The following is a 20006-nucleotide window of genomic DNA, read 5'->3' on the forward strand; positions in this document are numbered from 1 at the left end:
ACTATCTTTATTATTCTCACATAAATACTAAGTCCAGAAGAGGCAATAGCAACTGATATACCACCAAGAGTCAGGTATAAAAGAGATGTTGATAATAAAGACGAAAAGGAATATCTGCTAGAAGAAAGAAATGTATCAAGATTATAGGAGTGTAATAGCGAAATTTAGAGAGAAATAGAGAGAAAAAAGGAATGAGTTTACAATTTTTAGGAAAAAATGAAATCTTTCAATTTAACGTCCCGCGTTTATGCCCGTTAGGCTAAGTGAGGCGATAATTATTTCAAGTTAGTTATGATAAAAGAATTAGTGGAAAAAAGGGGGAAAACGGAAGTATTCCGAGAAAACCCAAGGACACGACGTTATCTACTAAAACCTTATTTGGCCGGGGATTGAACCACGGACTCTACGCACCAGAGGTAAGAGCTCTACCACTGAGCCACCGTGAACCCTATAATTTTTAGGAAACAAAATTTTATATATCGGGTTAGCCAAAATTATGTTAATACTGAATGGGAAAAATGTATTCAAACTGTACATACATCTATAAACGAAAGAATGAAAGAATATATGAACGAAGAAAGAATGAAAGAATGAAATGAATGTCTCTGATATGATATACCTACTGCAAGTGCTAAATACCTGCGAACTCACTTTTGCAGTCGCCTCAACTTGTTCAGCATTACGTTCAACACATAAAAATCAACGACGAACGTTTCATTTAAACCACATGCACACATTTCACGGGAAATGGATGATATCACATCCCATATACGGTCATTTAGGTCAGTGGCGGCGTAAGGGCAAGGCGAGCGGTGCCGACGCCCCGGGCCCCACTTTGTGGGGGCCACCGACGGTAGGTAAAAAAATAATCACTAAGGAACCTTGTTAGCATGAGCCGTACAAGGGCCGTCAAGGTTTAAAATCTACACCTTCCCTAAATGTAAACGCCATTAATTGTCAATCAATATTACACCAAATAACGGATGAAACAACAGAAATATCTGTCTAATAAAGCTGATCAGTGCTGGATTTCCGTATAAGCTTCGTGCCTCACTCTCTTGGGGATCCGAAAGAAATTTAAAGAAAAAAAACTGAATGTAGATTAAAAATAAATAAAATAAAAGTTTCATTATCTTGGAGGCCCCCAAAGAAATTTAAAGGAAAAAGCTCTGAATATAGGTGAAAAATAAAGTAAATGTTTCATACTCTTGGGGGCCCCCCAAAGAATTTTAAAGGAAAAGGCTGAATGCAGGCGAAAAAATAAAACAGACGTTTCACTTTCTTGGGGCCCCAAGAATTTTTTTTTTTAAAGTTGAATGTATGTGAAAAATAAATAAAATAATAGTTTTACTCTCTTGGGACCCCAAAGAAATTTAAAGGAAAAAATGTATGTGAATTAAAATATGAATAAAATAAAAGTTTCACTCTGTTCAATAACCTCAGAGAAATTTAAAGGAAAAGCTGAGTGTAGATTAAAATATAATGAAAGTCAAAGTATATTGTGTTATTTACATTCTAAGGTCTTATGATGCAAGTAATGGGGTCCCGTCTGCTAGCCTGCGTCCTAAACTATCACTGTTTATTTATTTATTCATTTATATATTAGTTTAAGAGAAGGGTAGAAAGAAGGGATCAATGTACATAATGCTTTATTAGGGTACTAGCATTCTGTTCCTAATTTAAAGCTCTTTGGTGCAGACGCTATAGTCGCTGATTCACTTGTTTTCCTTCCGTCTTCATTCTTTTGTCCTTTACAAGTCGAATTTTTAGCGAGCGAAACCCTTTTGCTAGCTGGTTTCCCCATTTCTGCTCTTGTTTTTTGGCGTATAAATTTACATTTCAGCCCACAAATTTAGAGTGAAGAAAATGTTCAATAAGAAAACAAGTGTTCAAATAATCAAAATACTTCAGCATTATGTTTAATTCAATTCCTGATTGTTCTCATATGGAACACTTGTCAAAAATCATTCGATTTGTTGACATACAACGTGATTCTGTTCAAGTTCGGGAAGCTTTTATTGATTTCATCTCTGTCGAAGGAAAGACTGCTGAGAGTATTTCTGCTGAAATACTGAAGAAACTTCAATGTGATAGGCTTTGTATTAAGATTCCAGAGGCCAGTCTTGTGATAATCAGGCTACAATGGCCGGACAATATTCTGGAGTTCAAACATTGATACGGAATATAAGTCCTTTGGCCATTTTCGTTCCTTGTAACAATAATTTATTGAACCTTGTGGCTTACATGCTGCGCACGTTAACGTTCTGACGGTGACTTTGTTGGGAGCAATGGAACGTTTGTTCTTATTCTTCTCTAGATCTACTCACTGATGGAATGTGCTGCAAAATCAAGTAAAGATTGGTCTGAAACGTGAACATGACACTAGGTGATCAAAAGCAGAAGCTTTAAAGGCACTTTCTAGTCAATTGGATGAAGTAATTGATCCTTTGGAAGATCTGCGCGACACTTCAATTGAAACGCCTGATACTACAGGAGATGCTGGTCTTCTCGGAAGCATCCAGTCATTTAACTTTATCGCTTTACTATATTTCTCAATTCTGCAAAATCTCATATATTGATCGGATCCAAAAATGATTTCAATCTCAGGATATGAGTTTCATTCAAACTTATTCACTTACAGAGCCTGGTAACACCATTGATACCTGGGGACTTGAGCTGGCCAAGAAAATCTTATCCGCAGCTGAAGAAAGTTGCAGAGCATGGAACATAACTGTGGGTACACACAGTAGAAGGAGATGCATGCCTGGAGAAGCAAAGAATGAAACCTGACTGCACAGGCCGAAGTGAAGCGCTCTATCAATGAAATTCTACAGGAGATGAAACAACAAATGATCATTTTACTCAGATGCATGACCTGAACGACAGATTTGGATTCCTATGTTCTATGGCCAACTTTGTGCAGCAACTAGATGATGAGAGCAAAGGAAAGGCTAAAAGCATGTTGCTCTGATTTGGCTTTGTTCTACCCGAATGACCTCGATGGCTTATTATTATTTCAGGATTGTAAGGATTTAATCCGTTTACTAAGGTGTACTCAGAAAGCTAAAGAACAACTTGACTTTTCACCACAAGGTATCCTGAAATATGTATCTTCAATGGGGGCTTAAAATTTACTAAAGTTTGGCAACCGCTCCTCAGATTTCGATAACACTGCCCGTATCTCTTGCATCATGTGAAAGGTTTTTCACCAAAATGAAATTGATAAAATCATACTTGCGTTCTACAATGAGTCAGGAAAGATTCAAGAATCTGGCCATTCTTTCTATCGAAAATGAAATAGCATCCACTGGATTCTGATAATATAGTTGAGACTTTCGCTGCTACCAAAGCAAGGAAGGTATCATTCTGAATGTGGTGGTGGAACATAGGCTAATATGGTAGTGGAACTACTGTCGAAAGTAGTTTCATGTTTCAAGTAAAGGCAATAAAAATACAAAAGTACCAAAAGAAAATGAAATCTTTGTTTTACGTCCCACAATTATGCCGCTTAGGCTAAAGGGGGCGGCAATGATGAGAAATGAATGAAAAGGTGGAATGAAGAAAGTGGGAGGAAACGGGAGAACCCCGAGAAAAAACCACGAACACGGTGTTTGTCCACCACAAAGTCCACACGGCGCGAGCTGGGATCGAACCAGGGACCCAAGCATCGGAGGTGAATGCTCTACCACTGAGCCACCGCGCCCCAAAACTACCGAAAGACTAATAAAAAACTGTTAAGATTTGTCAAATGACTGGTGATAAGTAGGATGGTATAACCCGTAATAGAATTCTGTGCTCACATATTTAATCTATAATATCCCCAATTATTCAATATATTCAGGATTTTTTGCTATAATATATTCTAATACTAAGTATGTTAGTAAATGGTAATGGAAATAGTCATAAGTGACAGAATATAAACATGACTGAATTATCAAATACAAAATAATATAATCATAAAACAAGCACGAAATCTGGAAGCAATAGTAAAAAAGACAAGCAGGAGAGAAATATTCTAGTGCTTAACTATTCACTGATATTTCGACAAAATCAGCGGGACTAAATAGATCGTACATTATCACTGGAGAGAAACCGAATGTAGTGAATGGGGCTAATTGTAGGAAGAAAAATATAATCAAATAAACCCATCTAACGTAAATTCAGATAGGTGAGAAACTATGAATAAACTTAATCATATGAGAAATTGCACAGGATAAATACCAAAGGCGAGAACTGAACAAAAATATCCTATAAAACATAGAGCTTACATTTGAAAATCGTATCGGCAATTTTTTTATTTATTTATTTATTTATTTATTATATTATTATTATTTTTTGCAATATTTGCAATATCAGCTCATTGTTACGTTTCGTACGTAAATTTGCCTCTTAACTGTATTATTAGGAGCATTACTTCCACTATTCCATCTAATTACAGTACGCGTTGATACTACGATAGTATAGGTGTAGGATAAATTCTGGATTCTTTATTGTTACGTTGGGGGCGGACTACTAAATATTTTTCAAAAGCTAAAAATTTTTCTTTTGCCAGTTTTTCGTAAGTGAAAATTGATAATGAAATGTAACTTACCATAGTAATAGCTACACCCGAAAATACGAATCGGAAGAATTTTCAGTGTTGCCATGCATAGAAATTACAGAATTCTGTGACCAGAATTTGAATTACCCAAAAATCTAGGTTATGGCAGTGACTAGAAAGATGGACTCAACGGCAATTGATGACTTATCATGTTGTCTGTGTTCCTTGTTAATTACTTTTTAAATAATATGTGTATTTTAATTCTACTGTTTATTAATTTTTCTATTTTGTACTCTTTATTACAAAATAAATCCAAATATTATTTAAAAAGTAGATAACTTCCATTAGGTATGCTACCAATCATTTTTTGCTAGAGTGTTAATCGATCAGCCATTGTGTGTAAACTGAAACGAAAGAGATTGAAAATGTTACAAAACAAAACAATGCAACAATAAAATACAATGTACTGACATGCCAAAAATACATCTTACAAAACCATACATTTTAAGAGAATACAGTATTTTTGCCTCCACGTGGTATGCCCATTCTGTGTTAACATAATTTTGACTAACCCTGTATATACATGTATACGTATATATATAGTTACACATAATAATGTGTAATAATTTTAACTTGAAACGGACAATGTCATTAAATCAGTAACACATACTGTGCAACACAAAAATGTGCATTAAAATTCCTGGTGAGAGCTCATGTGGTTTAGATCCCACCTTAAGCCATAGGTCCTCGTCTAATGTAGGATCAATACTGAAAGAGATACAAACTCAAATCCAACTATCCAAGTACATTACAAAAATCTTTTTTGCCGTTTTATTGTATTTTAGTGAAGATTCTACATCTCTTAAGAAACCCTAACCCCTTTATATACGTGCACGAATTCCTTGCAGGATTTACTGAAATGCACATCCACTTGGATTTCTGTTTTTATTACTTCACAGTAGCTTCTGTTTCTGATATCAATATATCACGATTGATCGAAATTGCGACGTGATCGACATGGTGTTAACAAAGGAAGGCTAAGATGCTAAAACAAAATTATTCTTAATTATAAGGTTTAGGTACCGGTTAGATGGGAAATTAAAACGCAACCTACTTCATTTTCTCTCTGAATATTAAGTAACATTATTGGGTTACGTTGTTAATGTTTGAAAAATCAGTTCAACTAGTTAAAAATATTTATTTTTGCATTGACTTATAAGGCATTTAAAAAGGTGTCGAGGACTACAATTTATTTTACATATTTATTAAAGAAAGGGAAGCATAAAACTTAACTGTAAAAGCAGATCTGACAGCCCTACTGTATAAGAAAGGAAAATGAAAGAAACTTCGTAGGAAGAAACAACGACAATAAAAATAAACAATGGAAGAAACAACGACAATAAATAGAAATAACAATTCTCTTCTTTTCAACCACAAATGTGGTTTTAAGATTATAGTCACTTAGACTAGGTCAGCTATTGGACTATGCTAATTGCATTAAATTAAATACATTAATGACAGGCAGGGACTCACCCTCGGGGGTCCCCCGGGTTCGGACCTCTCTCCCAGAACTCTATGTATATACATTTGTACACTTTCTCAATAACAGTATACTTGCTTAACAGGGAAATTATTGATGTAGCATGAAAATATGATCTTATATTTCATCTGAATTCTTTCTCTTATAAAAACAATCTAGGTCTACGTTTTTTCCCTGAAGATATATTCTTATTGTTCGCCTCAACCATAGGTTGGTGGGCAACATGGAAATTTTAAAACTTCTCTCTCCCTTGGGAGAGCTATTTTATACTTTAACAAAATCTCTTCTTCGTAACTGCATCTAAATATTCTGTCCTTGGTCTTCCTCTTCCTGGTTTTCCTTCTGCCTTCCTTCTATCAGCAGAGTGATCCAATCAGAGTGCCGAATAAGATTGCCAAGCATGCTGTTTCTTCTTTTTCCTGGGGTGCGGTGGCTCAGTGGTAGAGCGTTCACCTCCGGTGCTTGGGGTCCCTGGTTCGATCCCAGCTCGCGCCGTGTGGACTTTGTGGTGGACAAGCACCGTGCTCGTGGGTTTTCTCGGAGTTCTAGAGTTTCCTCCCACTTTCTTCATTCCACCATTTCACTCATCATCTCCGTCTCCTTTAGCCTAACCGGCTTAACCGTAGGATGTAAAATTTAAAGATTTCAGTTTTTTCTTCTTTTTCCTATTATCTTCATGATCTGTCGTCCTTCATTAGCTTCCTTTAGTACGCTTTCATTCCTTTTCCTTTCGGTCCATGATAGCGCAGCATTTTGCGCCAACGCCACCTTTGAATTGCTTTCAGCCAGAATATTTAAGCTTTTCTCAATGTCCACGTCTCTAATCCGTAAAGCGCCACGCTCCATACCAGGGTCATAATAAATCGTTTAGGAACGTCCAACGACACATTTCTTGATGTTAGTAGTCCTCTTTTCCTATTGAATGGTAGAACTACTTAGTCTTTTCGGGTGCAGAATAATACCTGTTCACTACTATATAGACGTAGTGGTTTGCAGCATTGGACTTCCCCATCCCAAAGCTTGGACCGCAACCAACAAAAATTTCTGTCTGCACCAGTAGTGATATCACAAACTGCAACGAAAGTGGCACGGACGTAGCTAAGTCCAAATCTGCCTTATTAACTGGTAAATTAATACAAAGTAAAATATTTGAAAATAAGATTAGGTGCACTGATATGTTCCACACATTAGAAAAAGGCCAGTAAAAAATAAAATTATCTAAAATATATTGTGAACCGAAGTACAAAATTGAATTAAATGGGAATTCGAAACACAAATACTTATCTAGTTTAAATAAGTTGAACGTTTAAATAAGTTAACATTATTACAGTGTTTGCCCGATTGCTTGGCGCACTTTTCGGTCACCACAAGGCACGTGATGAGTTAGCAAGTACTGGACATAACACTATTCCCTATTGGTTGATAATTGAAAAGTTGTCCAATCACGATTGAACTTAGAAGTGGTTGAATACATGGCATGACATAGCAACTTCTAGAATGTTCCATGCAACTACGCAGAAAGAAATTCCAGTACCTTCGAAACAATAGGCTATTGTTCTCCACACACACACATACACAAGAAAAGTCAGTTTTTTTTTTTTTTGCGTCGAAGAGATGACATGTACTGCAAAAGCATTCACATAGTTGCAAACTGATAGATTAGTTATGAATTCATTAAAATATGCGTATTAATTTTTCTTGCTTCGAGAGTCGATAGAAGGTACCATCTTGTCTGGAGCTCCTACATGGCAATTCTAGTTCTAGTTCTAGTTATCTCCCTTTCGGGAGATTTATAAAGAAAGTCCCGGCCTTATAGTCCAGTGGACTGCTTCACTAAATTTGTTTTAATTGTTTTTGAAAACGTAGATTTGTATAAAATGGCGCGTTCCAACATAGACGAATTCGCCTGTTCTAAGTAGATTTGTTTTCACACAATTTGTAAAATTACTTGGGAGTTAGAGGCTCAGGACATATAAAAAAGATGTAATAATATATAAAAATTGTAAAGGAACTAAATTTTGTCAAAATTTAAAATTATGTACGAATTCACAATTGCAATATTTTTTATATAGCAAAAACTGGTAAGACAACGTAAAAATATTTACTATCAACAATGGCAATTCCCATCACTGAATAGACGGTGAAACCTTGGCAACAACATATTTTATTTGTTTCGGAAACCATGGAAATGATGAACATAGTTTAATAGAAGTTGTTTATCCAAGTATACCATCCCCGCAATTTTTAAACATATAGCCACTACTCACTTGCTATGAATCCTGGATTTCGTTTAAAAAAAATTAACAATAATGAAGATTGTGTGAGAGTAAATTTGAATAAGAGTGGAATTATTATGGGAAAAATGAAATGTGTCTACAGTGGAGTGTCTAATTGTTGCATCACGGAGCAGCAGTTTACCAGTCAGCAAATACGTCTACATAGTCTGTCTTCTTTTGAGAGATTTTCTTACCTTGTTTCTGTTCTTTGGCTGAAGCAGTATACACAATGCGGTTTTGTGAGTGTTAATGTGGCTTCATCTGTCGGATACATAAATTCTAGAAATTCTCGTATTTTGCAAGTAAAATTTCCAACACCTGTCCGTAGGATGCAAATGGTGGCACGTAATTGGTCCAGATCAATTTGCCAATAAAAGGAATTCTTCATTGGATATTTCCAGCAGGATGGAGCGATTACCCAGGCTCACATATCAGCATGGGAGAAATGGAGTTCGTTTTCTTAGACTTTGTCATTCTGAAGGGATTTTTACCACCATGGTTATTCGGTTTGACATTGCGTGGCTTTTTCTATGGAGATATCCAAAAGAGAAAGTCAGCGCAAAGAAACTATAAGCCAAACGTTGAAAGCAAACTGTAACAATGAGATTCAGACAATGATAATGGACGTACTGGCAATGATAATCCTAAATATCGTCTGCCTATTTCACTGGACAGCATATGTTACGATACCATAATTTCTTACTATATTACGTAATTCCACTTGAAATTTCGACGCAATGTCTTCGATAGTGTAATCATAGATAAAGAGATATCAGGTTTGATAGCGAGTAGGATTCCATCTAAGTATCAAAGGAAATTATTTTCATAAGTAGATCTAATAGGGAATTTTAACCTTATTTTCAGTCATGTAAAATTCAACAGAAAAGGTTTCACAAAAATCCGTGATGATGGTAGGAAAATACTTTGAAAGGGTTTATTAGTAAATAAGGACTATGAACATGATAGAGTCAGTACAGGGAGAAAGTGAAGTTTCTTGTATGAGAAATGCGCACAGTTGATTGGAAACCATTTAGGAAAACACCAGCATTTGGTAGACCAATCGTAACAAATATAACTTTGCCAGATTATAAAGTACATCTTAGAAAAGGAGAAATAATAATCCTGACTAAAACATAGGGTTTATTACTAGTAGGCTGGAGATTTTGCGGCGTTGAGCTTGGATAGTTCTTACTTCAAATAAATAGTTCCTTATAAAACTGTATATTACTGTAGTTGAAATAAACAAGCAAATAAAATGCAATATTCGCAATATCTTTCTTTGGATGCAAATTTTTACAAAAAATCCAATCCAATGCTCTTTAATTGAAGTTTCAATGCAAACGCTGAGTTTTGTTCCTGTAGCAGATTGTAGATTTTGCTCTATGATCGCAAAGATAAGGATATGTTTGTTGCTGATTAAAAATTGAATTTGCTTCAAGTTTAACATTCTTGACAAGTTCGAAAGTTAAATAAGATAAGCATTGAGTCATCTCATAAATAATTCGTTTTTTTAAAATACTTATTTCGTTTTTCCAAAATTAAGATAAACAAAATTCTTTTTCAATTTATAATGTACTCTCCTTCATTTTCTACTATTCTCTTCCATCTTGATGATAGACTTTTAAGGCTCTTCGTCCAAAATAAAAAATACTTCTCCAGTGTCTCGTCTATTGAATTCATATATTTCCGACCAAATGATTTTTAAAGCTGCATAATAAATCATAATTAGATGGAGCACTCGTTTCCTGATGTACGAACACATTCAAGCTTAAAACCAGTGATAGTCGTTTTCCTTCTAATGTTGACTTAAGCCACTCAAACTGCTTGCTTTGGTATCATTTTGTTTGGGTTTAAAAGTTCAAAGTGAACCAAACTTTTCATACCTCATCAAACAGATAATAACACTTTACGTGGTGAAAGCTTCCTTCAGCCTGGTGTTGCTGTTTTTCCTTTGCCTACCTTGTAGAAACGCCTTAACAATATATTTCGAAAAGACGAACAACGTGCGTACAATAAGATTGAAGTGGGACGTGGGTACAGTGCATAACAATGCTTACAGGAACTGTGACGACATTTTCGCCAATATGAAGTAACCACCTCGCGGGAAGCATTACGGCGTAAGAGAAAACATCATCTGTGTCATATACTGGGTCCTGCGGGGCATCGACAAATAACGAAGCACTGACGGTGTACGACATACGTCGCAGAAAGTCCCACGAGATATGGAAGACGATCACATTGAAGAAATGTAATAGGTGTCTAATCCTGCCATATATATATATATATTTTTTTTTTTTCGTGAGAATACGGGACACCTCCCAAACTTTCCAACCAAACTATATCTCTGGTTGTGAACAGTATGATAAGCGAAAGTTCTCTCACCTGCAGCTATTTTTCTCTCTTCGTTCCCTGCAATTAATTGTACGGGATGAAGATATTTACAATGCAACTAGAAAAGAATCGCCTTAAAAACTCAAGATGACGTCTTATGCTTTACGGGAAGACAATACGCAAATAATCTCATTTTATTTAAATCAGTCATACAATCTACCTTCAATATTCTTCACGCGTTTAGCAATATTTATTTACATGGCTGTATTTGCCAAAATTACGATTCTTTCCTTGTGTCATGTGCAGCGGCGGCCGCTGAAGGGGAGCCAATGTGCCGTGGCACTACCACAAATAATACAAAAAATAATATAAATAATATTTGCATCTTACTAAATAACACACTTTTTAATTTTATGCACGATACTTTACTTGCAACGTCAACATTGCTCACGAGAAGCTGGTTTGAGTCGCACTCAGTGATTGAATGCGCTCAGAATTACTCGCACGCTAGCAGTACATAGGCCTATCTACTCTGTTTGTGCCAAGTTCTCCTGTGCTCTCCCGACTGTTCTAAAAATGGTTTGTGCGCATGCTCGTTTGTTGGAGAGCAGGAGGAAAGTACGGAGAAATAACTAGCGTTTTGTGCCACGATCGAAGGTGGCTCGAAGCGGGAGATTTGTTTCGTCATATGTTTTGATGCTCTAGGAAAGGGGGCTTTGGTTTGGAGTTTAGTCGCCTGGAATTCTAACACGTGACTCCTGATTCATTTGTCCCTATTGCAGTGTTTCCAAACTAGTTAATTATTACATATCAATATGTACCATCTAGATTTTACCATCCCAAACATCGATTTGGAGTATATTTCGTTATTGGGTTGTCAACCCAGATAAGATCCTCCGCCTGATTGAAACAAACACATTGTGCGCCTGAGTGTTTGTGGTGTGTGTATGTAACTTGTCAATTATATATTTTTGCGAAGTTTTGATGCTGAATATTTAAGTGTAGCAGGGGCGGATCCAGAACAGACTTCTGGGGGGGGGGCGGTGAGTTGTCATACTGCAACTTAGAGCTACTTTTAACAGCTTCAAACTCGGATGGGTTTCATTTATATGTATAAAATAAGTATATTCTTCTTGGGGGGGGGGGGAAGCGATCGTCCCTTACAGGGTCTGCCTCTGAAGTGTAGTGCTGTTTTCTTCTTTCTCTATATTTGTAACTACTTTCCGTAAAAACCAGAACAATACATTACGTAATTTAGTGAAATATCCGATTTCATCCCTATCATATGACGACAAACTAACTAGAAGCAGAAAATTTAGAAAAGCAAATGCCTAATTTAAAATTGTGTGTTAAGCAAGTGATCCGTAATAAGGAAAGATTGCATCAATTTAACATGAACATATATTTGAAAAACAGTTCGAATTTGTGGTTGTGATGTAGCCAATCCTTTATTTTGTTTTCAGTGTGTTGTTTGGGGAAGGGGGGTCGTAAGCTGGACAAAATCTACTTTATGTTTATAATAAGTTAACTGTAGGCAAGGGCGCTCATCAGAGGGGCAAGATGGGGCGCTTGCCCCCCTAAGAGGAAATTGTACTTGGGAATATCGAAAACCTAATAGAATTTTTACATTAGTTACAGCAAAATTTGAAACTTTGCTTATACTTGCTCCCCTTGGAAACCACAACATGGACGCCCTTGACTGTAGGCACAAACAACTTCATCCTAAATAACCCCCCCCTCTCTCTCTCTCTCTCTCTCTCTCTCTCTCTCTCTCTATATATATATATATATATATATATATATATATATATATATATATATATATATATATATATATATAGTGCCTTTACATGTACTCTTTTTTACGGATATGCGCTTATTTATTGTGTACGTTTTGGCACTACCATATCATATACTCACGAGCCGCCACTGGTCATGTGTGATCGTAAGGGTCGGGTTTACATATTTCTGAACCCTAGACCAAAGCACAATTTTGCGTTCCTAGCCCCTCGAAAAGCTTATAGTGCATAATTTCTGTTAACTTACCTGATGTCTTGCTGAAGAAGAAGTCATTAGATATAGAAGCACTCAAAGCCATCTTATGTTTGTTTGAATTTTGTTGTTGAAGAATGTAGGAATTTCCACCATTTGCAGCGGAAAAAGTAGTATTTCAAAGTTTTCGGCAAGGCGGATCTAGAGGGCAAAACTGGGGGAGGGGGCAGCCAGAACCCAGACTATGATAAATATTTCATAAGTTTACTATAAACTTTCAAAAATGTATCAATAATATCTTAAATTATTTTTGTCACTCAAAACACAAGGGGAACTAGGACTCCAGCCCCGGACTAGATCCGCCACTGTTTTGCAGTCAACTTCATTGCTTTCATAAAAGGGCACATTTCATTCAAATTGGAACAAACCAGGCACTTCGGTTTAGACATTTTCGTTGATGAGTAAATCCATTCTAAGCGATCAAGCATGTGCTGCTCGACCATCTCCAAAAAATCTAATTTTTTCATGAATGTTTATCCTATATCAGGGTACTTCAAAACTACAATTAATTATTTTTTACAACATCCCATGGCGACACAGCGGCTGCTGCCATTTTGCCTTTTTTCGATTTTAGGCGCTTCCGTTGTTTTGAATATCTCAGCATGTATTTGCCCTACCAAATTGAAAATTAATGGACATCTCCAACTCGTGCAGAGTTAAAACTTTGATCTCTTAACGTTTTTGCCTAAAACCAGTTGAAGGGGATGAAATCAGGGTCTACAGCAGCAACATTTTTGTACATTGAAGACATGTTTGGCAAGAGAAAATAACTGTCGTAGAGGTCTGAATTTGTGTGGGCATGTAGTCCAGGGTCATAAGTTAATACACAAAAAATTTCAAGACCTGTAGTTGCTCTCTAAGGCCTGAAAAAAATCGTAACGTTGGGAAATTATGCCAATTTGGGATGTTTCATTGTCCAATATCTCCAATGGGCCTGGATGAAAAAATCTGAAATTTTGGGAATAGTCAGTCCTTTAGTATACCATAATAAACAACAGAGCGCGTTTTGTGTTTTTGAGCGGAAGGGGTTAAAATATTAAGTAATGACGTCATACTCTAGGAGGTGTTTTGTTCATAAATTCAACTGGAAATTTGTTGTTGTGAAGTCAAATAAACTATAATGAATGGTTAGTCTAGTCAAGGCTCTCAAGCTCGTTTCTTTCCTCTCGTTGTAACACTGTCTTATCATATCCACAGCAGCACTGTGAAGAATGCTGCTATCAGTAGAAGGCGAGGAAATTCAAAATGCACACTTGACAAAAAAAAAAAAAGTCCGTAAGTCCTCCTTGCTCTTGTTGCTTGCTATGTCAGTGATATTCAATCCTGTTTGTTCTTGCTTTAACTGTCAGCTATGGAGGAGACTGTTGTCCTTTCGTTTGATCTACATTCCGCAGTCAGTGTTTACAGCGAGTAAGTGTTCACTGACTTGGGAATGTCAGAAATTCTTACATAGCTGTACTGTAATGGTGGACTTTTATCCGTACGAAATTTTGGGCACGCGAGGTTTTGTGTGACAAGATTTCGGCCAAGCGGCCGGAGATAATGTTCATATCTCTAAAACATTATTAAATGTTTTTAAAATATAATCATGCATGCTGCAAATCGTAATAGTTATTTGTCTTTTATACAGACAAAGCTATTTTACGAAGAAAATAAAGCAGTTTATAAAATTGCAAAATTTAACGAGAACTTTATACAAATTTGAAGTGAACCTTATAAATTATTTTTCTTTGTGCCAAACCTAGCAGTGTGAAAAAGGTTTCATTTTAATTTGTAGATTTGTAAATAGTTTTCACGTGTTTTAAATATTTTACATATTTTACACATTATGTAAATAATATATTTACGTGTAATTACCCAACCCTGATTCTACTATTTAAAAGTGCCTGAAAAGTCCTTTTTGAGAGATATGTTTTAAACACTGGAAAATTACATTTTCGAGGGCACTTCGTGACTCAAAACGTCTGTCTTGCATGAATCCTTCAGATTTGAACGCAGGCAGAGATCACTGGGGTATCATTCTTCGGAACAGAATGGATGAGAGACTACTTCCATGCTCTTATCCTTAAAGAGACTTCTTATCCCGGAGACCTGTTTCTGTTCATCCAGGTGTCGAGCGATCTAAAATGAACCGACATTGGACAACTTCAAGATCAAAATTATTTTATGATGAAATGAGAAATTACACTTTTTCAATCAGAATATGTCTTTTAGATTTGACTCTAAAGTTTTAAAGCAAAATATTATTTTAATGTTTTTGAAATTAATTTCGTTGTAGATATGGAGAAATAAAGTCTCACACTATTTATTTGCATATGTTCAATATTGAATATCTATATCCTTTATTAGAGAAATGAATGTTTGTAATGTAAGCTACATCAATCACAACCTCCCTCTGTTTCTCATATTTCATACTCAACTTGATTATAACTCAATATTTCTAGTAGTTAGCTTCATATGAATTGCAATCAGTGGATTAAACACGTCGTATCTGTTTTATCAATTAAATCGTCTGGAAAGTGACGGCGTTATGTTAGAGATAAAATTGACATGGATATTTATTTTACTTTCTGATCATGCATTTCACGTACAGATATAAGCTTTTTTCAAAAATCTAATGTCAAATATGAGAGACATCATTTTATCTAAACGCGTAGCAGGATTTAAAATAATGTAGACACATCTATAGAAGAGAATCCTGCAAACAGTGAGAAGTATAAAGAACATATTGTAAAGCTTTTCTGGTGGTATTGAGTGAGAGATTGAATAGAAGATAAGTGAATGGTCTCAAATAATCTTCTTATGGGATTTACTTTTGACATTTCCTTCCGCTTCTATATTCGAATAAGGAAAACACATAGTTCTGACGAGGTTGCGAGATTTTTAGCATTAACTTAACACATGGAGCAATTGGAGAGCTTGTTGAATTGAAATGAAAGAAATTTTTATGTAGAAAGCAATGAATAATTGTAATTAGCAAGGTCGTATGTAATTACCAAGAGGGAATATGGGACTTAAATGTCCCCGAATTATTAATTTTACAGGAACACAAATGACATTTTAACTTATCTTCAGATCTCTGTACAAAGATTATTTTTTTTTGGGGGGGGGGAAATCTGTTCTAAAATTTGAGAATGCAGTAAGTTTCACGTCCCACGATTATGCCGGTTAGGCTAAAGGAGACGGCGATTATGAGAAATGAAGGAAATGGTGGAATGAACGAAGTATGACGAAACGGGAGATCCCCGAGAAAACCCACGAGCACGGTGTTTGTTCACCACGAAGTCCACACGGCACGAGCTGAGATCGAACCAGGGACTCCAAGCACAGGAGGTGAACCACTGAGTCACCGCGCCCCCGAAGCTGCAACAAGAATAATAGATACGACAAGAAGAAAGAAAGAAAAGAGAAAAATTGAAGTTTCATAGTGTTAGATTGAGAAGAAACTACTAGATCATCAGAAGCTACCTACAAATGACTGGCTCTTACTTTTTAAAGTTTTCGATAAACCTCTTTGTTGCAAGGGACACTTGAATAGTGAATGTATCCATTAAAAAAGGCATTCTAAATACCACATGTCCTTTCCATTTAAAGTTTTCGATTCAGACTGGAGATTACTGCCATAAATCTTCTCACTCACAACTTAACATTTTCATTTCCACACTTAAATTTCAGACATTTACTTCACCGTTAGTTTAAAAAAAAAATATGGATGTGACTTCCCTCAAAAGCCTTAGCATATATATATATATATAGTATGAAGTCGTAAATCCGAACTAATTGGGACCACAGGTAATTCGAATTTTCAAATTGTACGGATTTTCGAAAATGACCACGAAAATGGCATTTAGGCTTAAATATACTGCACAGAAAGTTCTTTTATCGATACAGTGATTATATAGTATATACAGTAAATACAATACCGTTCGTAAGGCTACTTACATTTAATATTCCTAAATAACCTGCTCGTACACTAAAATACACTGTTCTTATAACTCACACTTAAAACAATTTGTATAGGCCTAAAGGAAAATAAAAATATGTATAACAAACAATTAGACATGAATAAGCTTTTGTAAAAACACTGACTTCACACAACGCCGACGGACACCTTATTGTTTGTTTATCGCTAGCGCTAAGACGAAACGTAAAAAGCTTCTATATACCAGGTGGTCCATTTGCGCCGTACAATAGTGAAGTTGGACAACCAACCATACAGTGAAGTAAGCTGGGTTGCCTAAATCCGAGGGCAACCTGCTTACGAAAGCACTTTGTCTTCGTATAAAAAATATATCACATATTTATGAATTATATTGGAGGTATCATGCGAGTCGCTTTCGCCAATACTAAAGGTAACAAACTATACTCATATAGCATATGAGACGTGGAAGTTGTTTAGAAATTATTACTGCTCCAAGGAACATATACATTTAACAACAATCTACCTACATTTACGATAAATGAGGTAAAAGGAAGAAAGAAAAAAAAAAAAAGGAAAAAATAACCCAAACGTCCGAGTCAAGAAAACTGCTAAGACAGATTACGTATTTCAACAATTACTCCATGACGAAAGATCTGTTGCATCAATCGTGCGTTATTGTTCATAATTAATTCGAGCTGAAATTCTGAATAATGAACTAGTAATTAGTAATCAACGCACTGATCTAATTTCTTCACTAATTAAACAAAAAATCTTATTTTAGACAATCTAAACTACATCTATAATTTCCAATTAGCAGACGACAGCGAGTTACCATCAAAACAATTACTTAAGATATCTTCCATCTAAAATAAATAACCTCTTTCTACATATCTAAATCTTCGATTCCAACTTAATCATGAAATCCCTTCATTAATTTAACTGACTTAATCCACATATGCCAGATAATAGCATCAAACATCAGTATGAATATTAGGAATACAATTAAGTCAGTACTTCACTATTGTACTGCGCAAATGGACCACCTGATATATATATATATATATATATATATATATATATATATATATATATATATATATATATATATATATATATATATATATATATATATATATATATATATATATATATAGTGTTCTAAAAATTTCGCCCACTGACTACAGAACACTATTCTAAAAGTCAAAAGAAAGCAAAAATATGTATAATTGTCTATCTTTCTGGTCCTCGTCTGGGGAGGCGAGTTGCACTATGTGGTAACGTAGCGGATAAAGAAGCATAGGGTAGAACTACTAATCTTTCAAATAATTACATCGATTCTTTCGAGATGACAATTAAAGTCGATAGTTACCACTTACCAGAGTTGTTGGAATTTTCCCCAGGTCAGAATTCCCCCAGTGTTTTTTTAGGGTAAAAGCCACACACACACACAAAAAAAAAAAAAAAAAACACAATAAAATCCCAAAATCCACCTCCGAAAGCACTTCAGAACTTCAATTTTAAATAATAACCTAAATATGATTATAATTAATTTCCTCAATCGTGCTACTTGGTGCATACCCAGTTTCAGAATTGGGTTAAAACGTATTTATCATCAGTGGCGAAGCGTAATCCTACAAGTAGGGTAGGCCCGTTAAACTAATAACACAAATAACACTTGATGTATATTAAAATGTTCAAAGTTATAGCCAGAATTCTATTTTTCTTATTAAATTAAAAAAACGACCAAATCTATTTATTTTAAAGAACTTTCTTAGCTTTAGAGTTAAATTTATGTGCATGTATACATAGTAGTTTTCATTGTTTAACAAGAAAGAATAAATATTTATATAAGTAAGAGTAGACGGAAAGTAGTCTTTATTATTATTATTATTATTATTATTATTATTATTATTATTATTATTATTATTACTCAATAAATATTTACATGAGGAAAACATGCAATATGTATTAATGGAATATTCCCATTTAGCTCCACTGCAAATATTTTGAAGTGCAGTTCATATTTTCTTCTGTCTGGGATTTGCAGGGGGTATGAGGGGAATTTCTTCCTCACTTGCTGTTTTCATTTCTTGCATATTTGGAAATGGAGGGAGAGAAAATGAACGTACATTCTTATAGTTAGCTGTCAAATTTTTGGATAAGGGCTTGTTACTTGCATCTCCCATTTTAAAGTAAATAGAATACTGCATTTAATTAACGCATCACGTGATAATGACTTTACTAGAAATGCTCAGAAAGAACTTCATTTGAATCAACGCAAGATATTTAATACTGTATTCTATGCAATGGCATATTTAAGGGGGTGGATTCTGGGTTTAAGCACTCACCAAAATTTTATCGTAACTTTTTATTGTTTTATATATATTGCACAATTTCCACATTTCCAGGAATAAAGTTAGCAAAGCCCCACCCGAAACAAAATCCTAAATATCCTATTGATTCTATGAAATGCAAACTCAACTAAAATTACACACAAATATTATTATTTTATCCTGTACGGTAGCGTTTGATAAATTTATACATATGTTTAATATATGTAGTTTGATATATTCTACAAGCTATTGTGGACCAGTTCCCATGTAGAAAAAAACAGCTACTCTGAATAACTCCTGAGAGTATATACCTAAATTAGACAAGTTATCACTAATAGAAATATATAATTCTACACAGAAACTTCTTACTTAGTTAAGGAAATCATTCAATCATTCAATAACATATTTGCACTGAAAGATGCCTTCAATGCTAAAACTAAACTCCCAGAGGCGAGCCTTTGCACCTTCCCAACAATGCGTGTAACCTTCAGCGATAATAGCTTCGCTCCCTGAGCAACATGGCCCGTAAGCATGTCTAGCAAGCTGGTGATGCTTAGACGGAAGGATCTCCAAGTGTTTCCTAAATACTATTTTGTTATCGAAAAAACGAAATATTGAAGTATTGATTTTATTTTATAAGGAACCAAAGATAAAGAAAATATACGGTAGTAAACAGGGTACGTCCGGCCTCAGAGCCTCATAGTACGCTTCACCACTGTTTATCACCAGAACAGAATACAATTGTAAACAAACAAACAAACAAACAAAAGGGTTGGAAGTCGTGCATAAGGAATATTGTTTGCACTCGATCATATTCGCTGTAACAGTGTTCAACTGCAAGGGCACCGATTTCTCTGTAAATTTGGGGGCCCATTCAGATGCAAAAGGTATATATATGAGGCTTTTAAGACAAATTGCATTCAACTTATGCCAAATATTGTATATCCATAAATACAGTAGGGGCCCACATGAGCTTTGAGGGGGGGGGGGAGTCCGGGCCTTACGGCCGCAC

The sequence above is a fragment of the Thermobia domestica genome, chromosome 3, assembly GCF_964235325.1.
Source record: "Thermobia domestica chromosome 3, izTheDome1.hap1.1, whole genome shotgun sequence".
Taxonomy (NCBI): Eukaryota; Metazoa; Arthropoda; class Insecta; order Zygentoma; family Lepismatidae; genus Thermobia; species Thermobia domestica.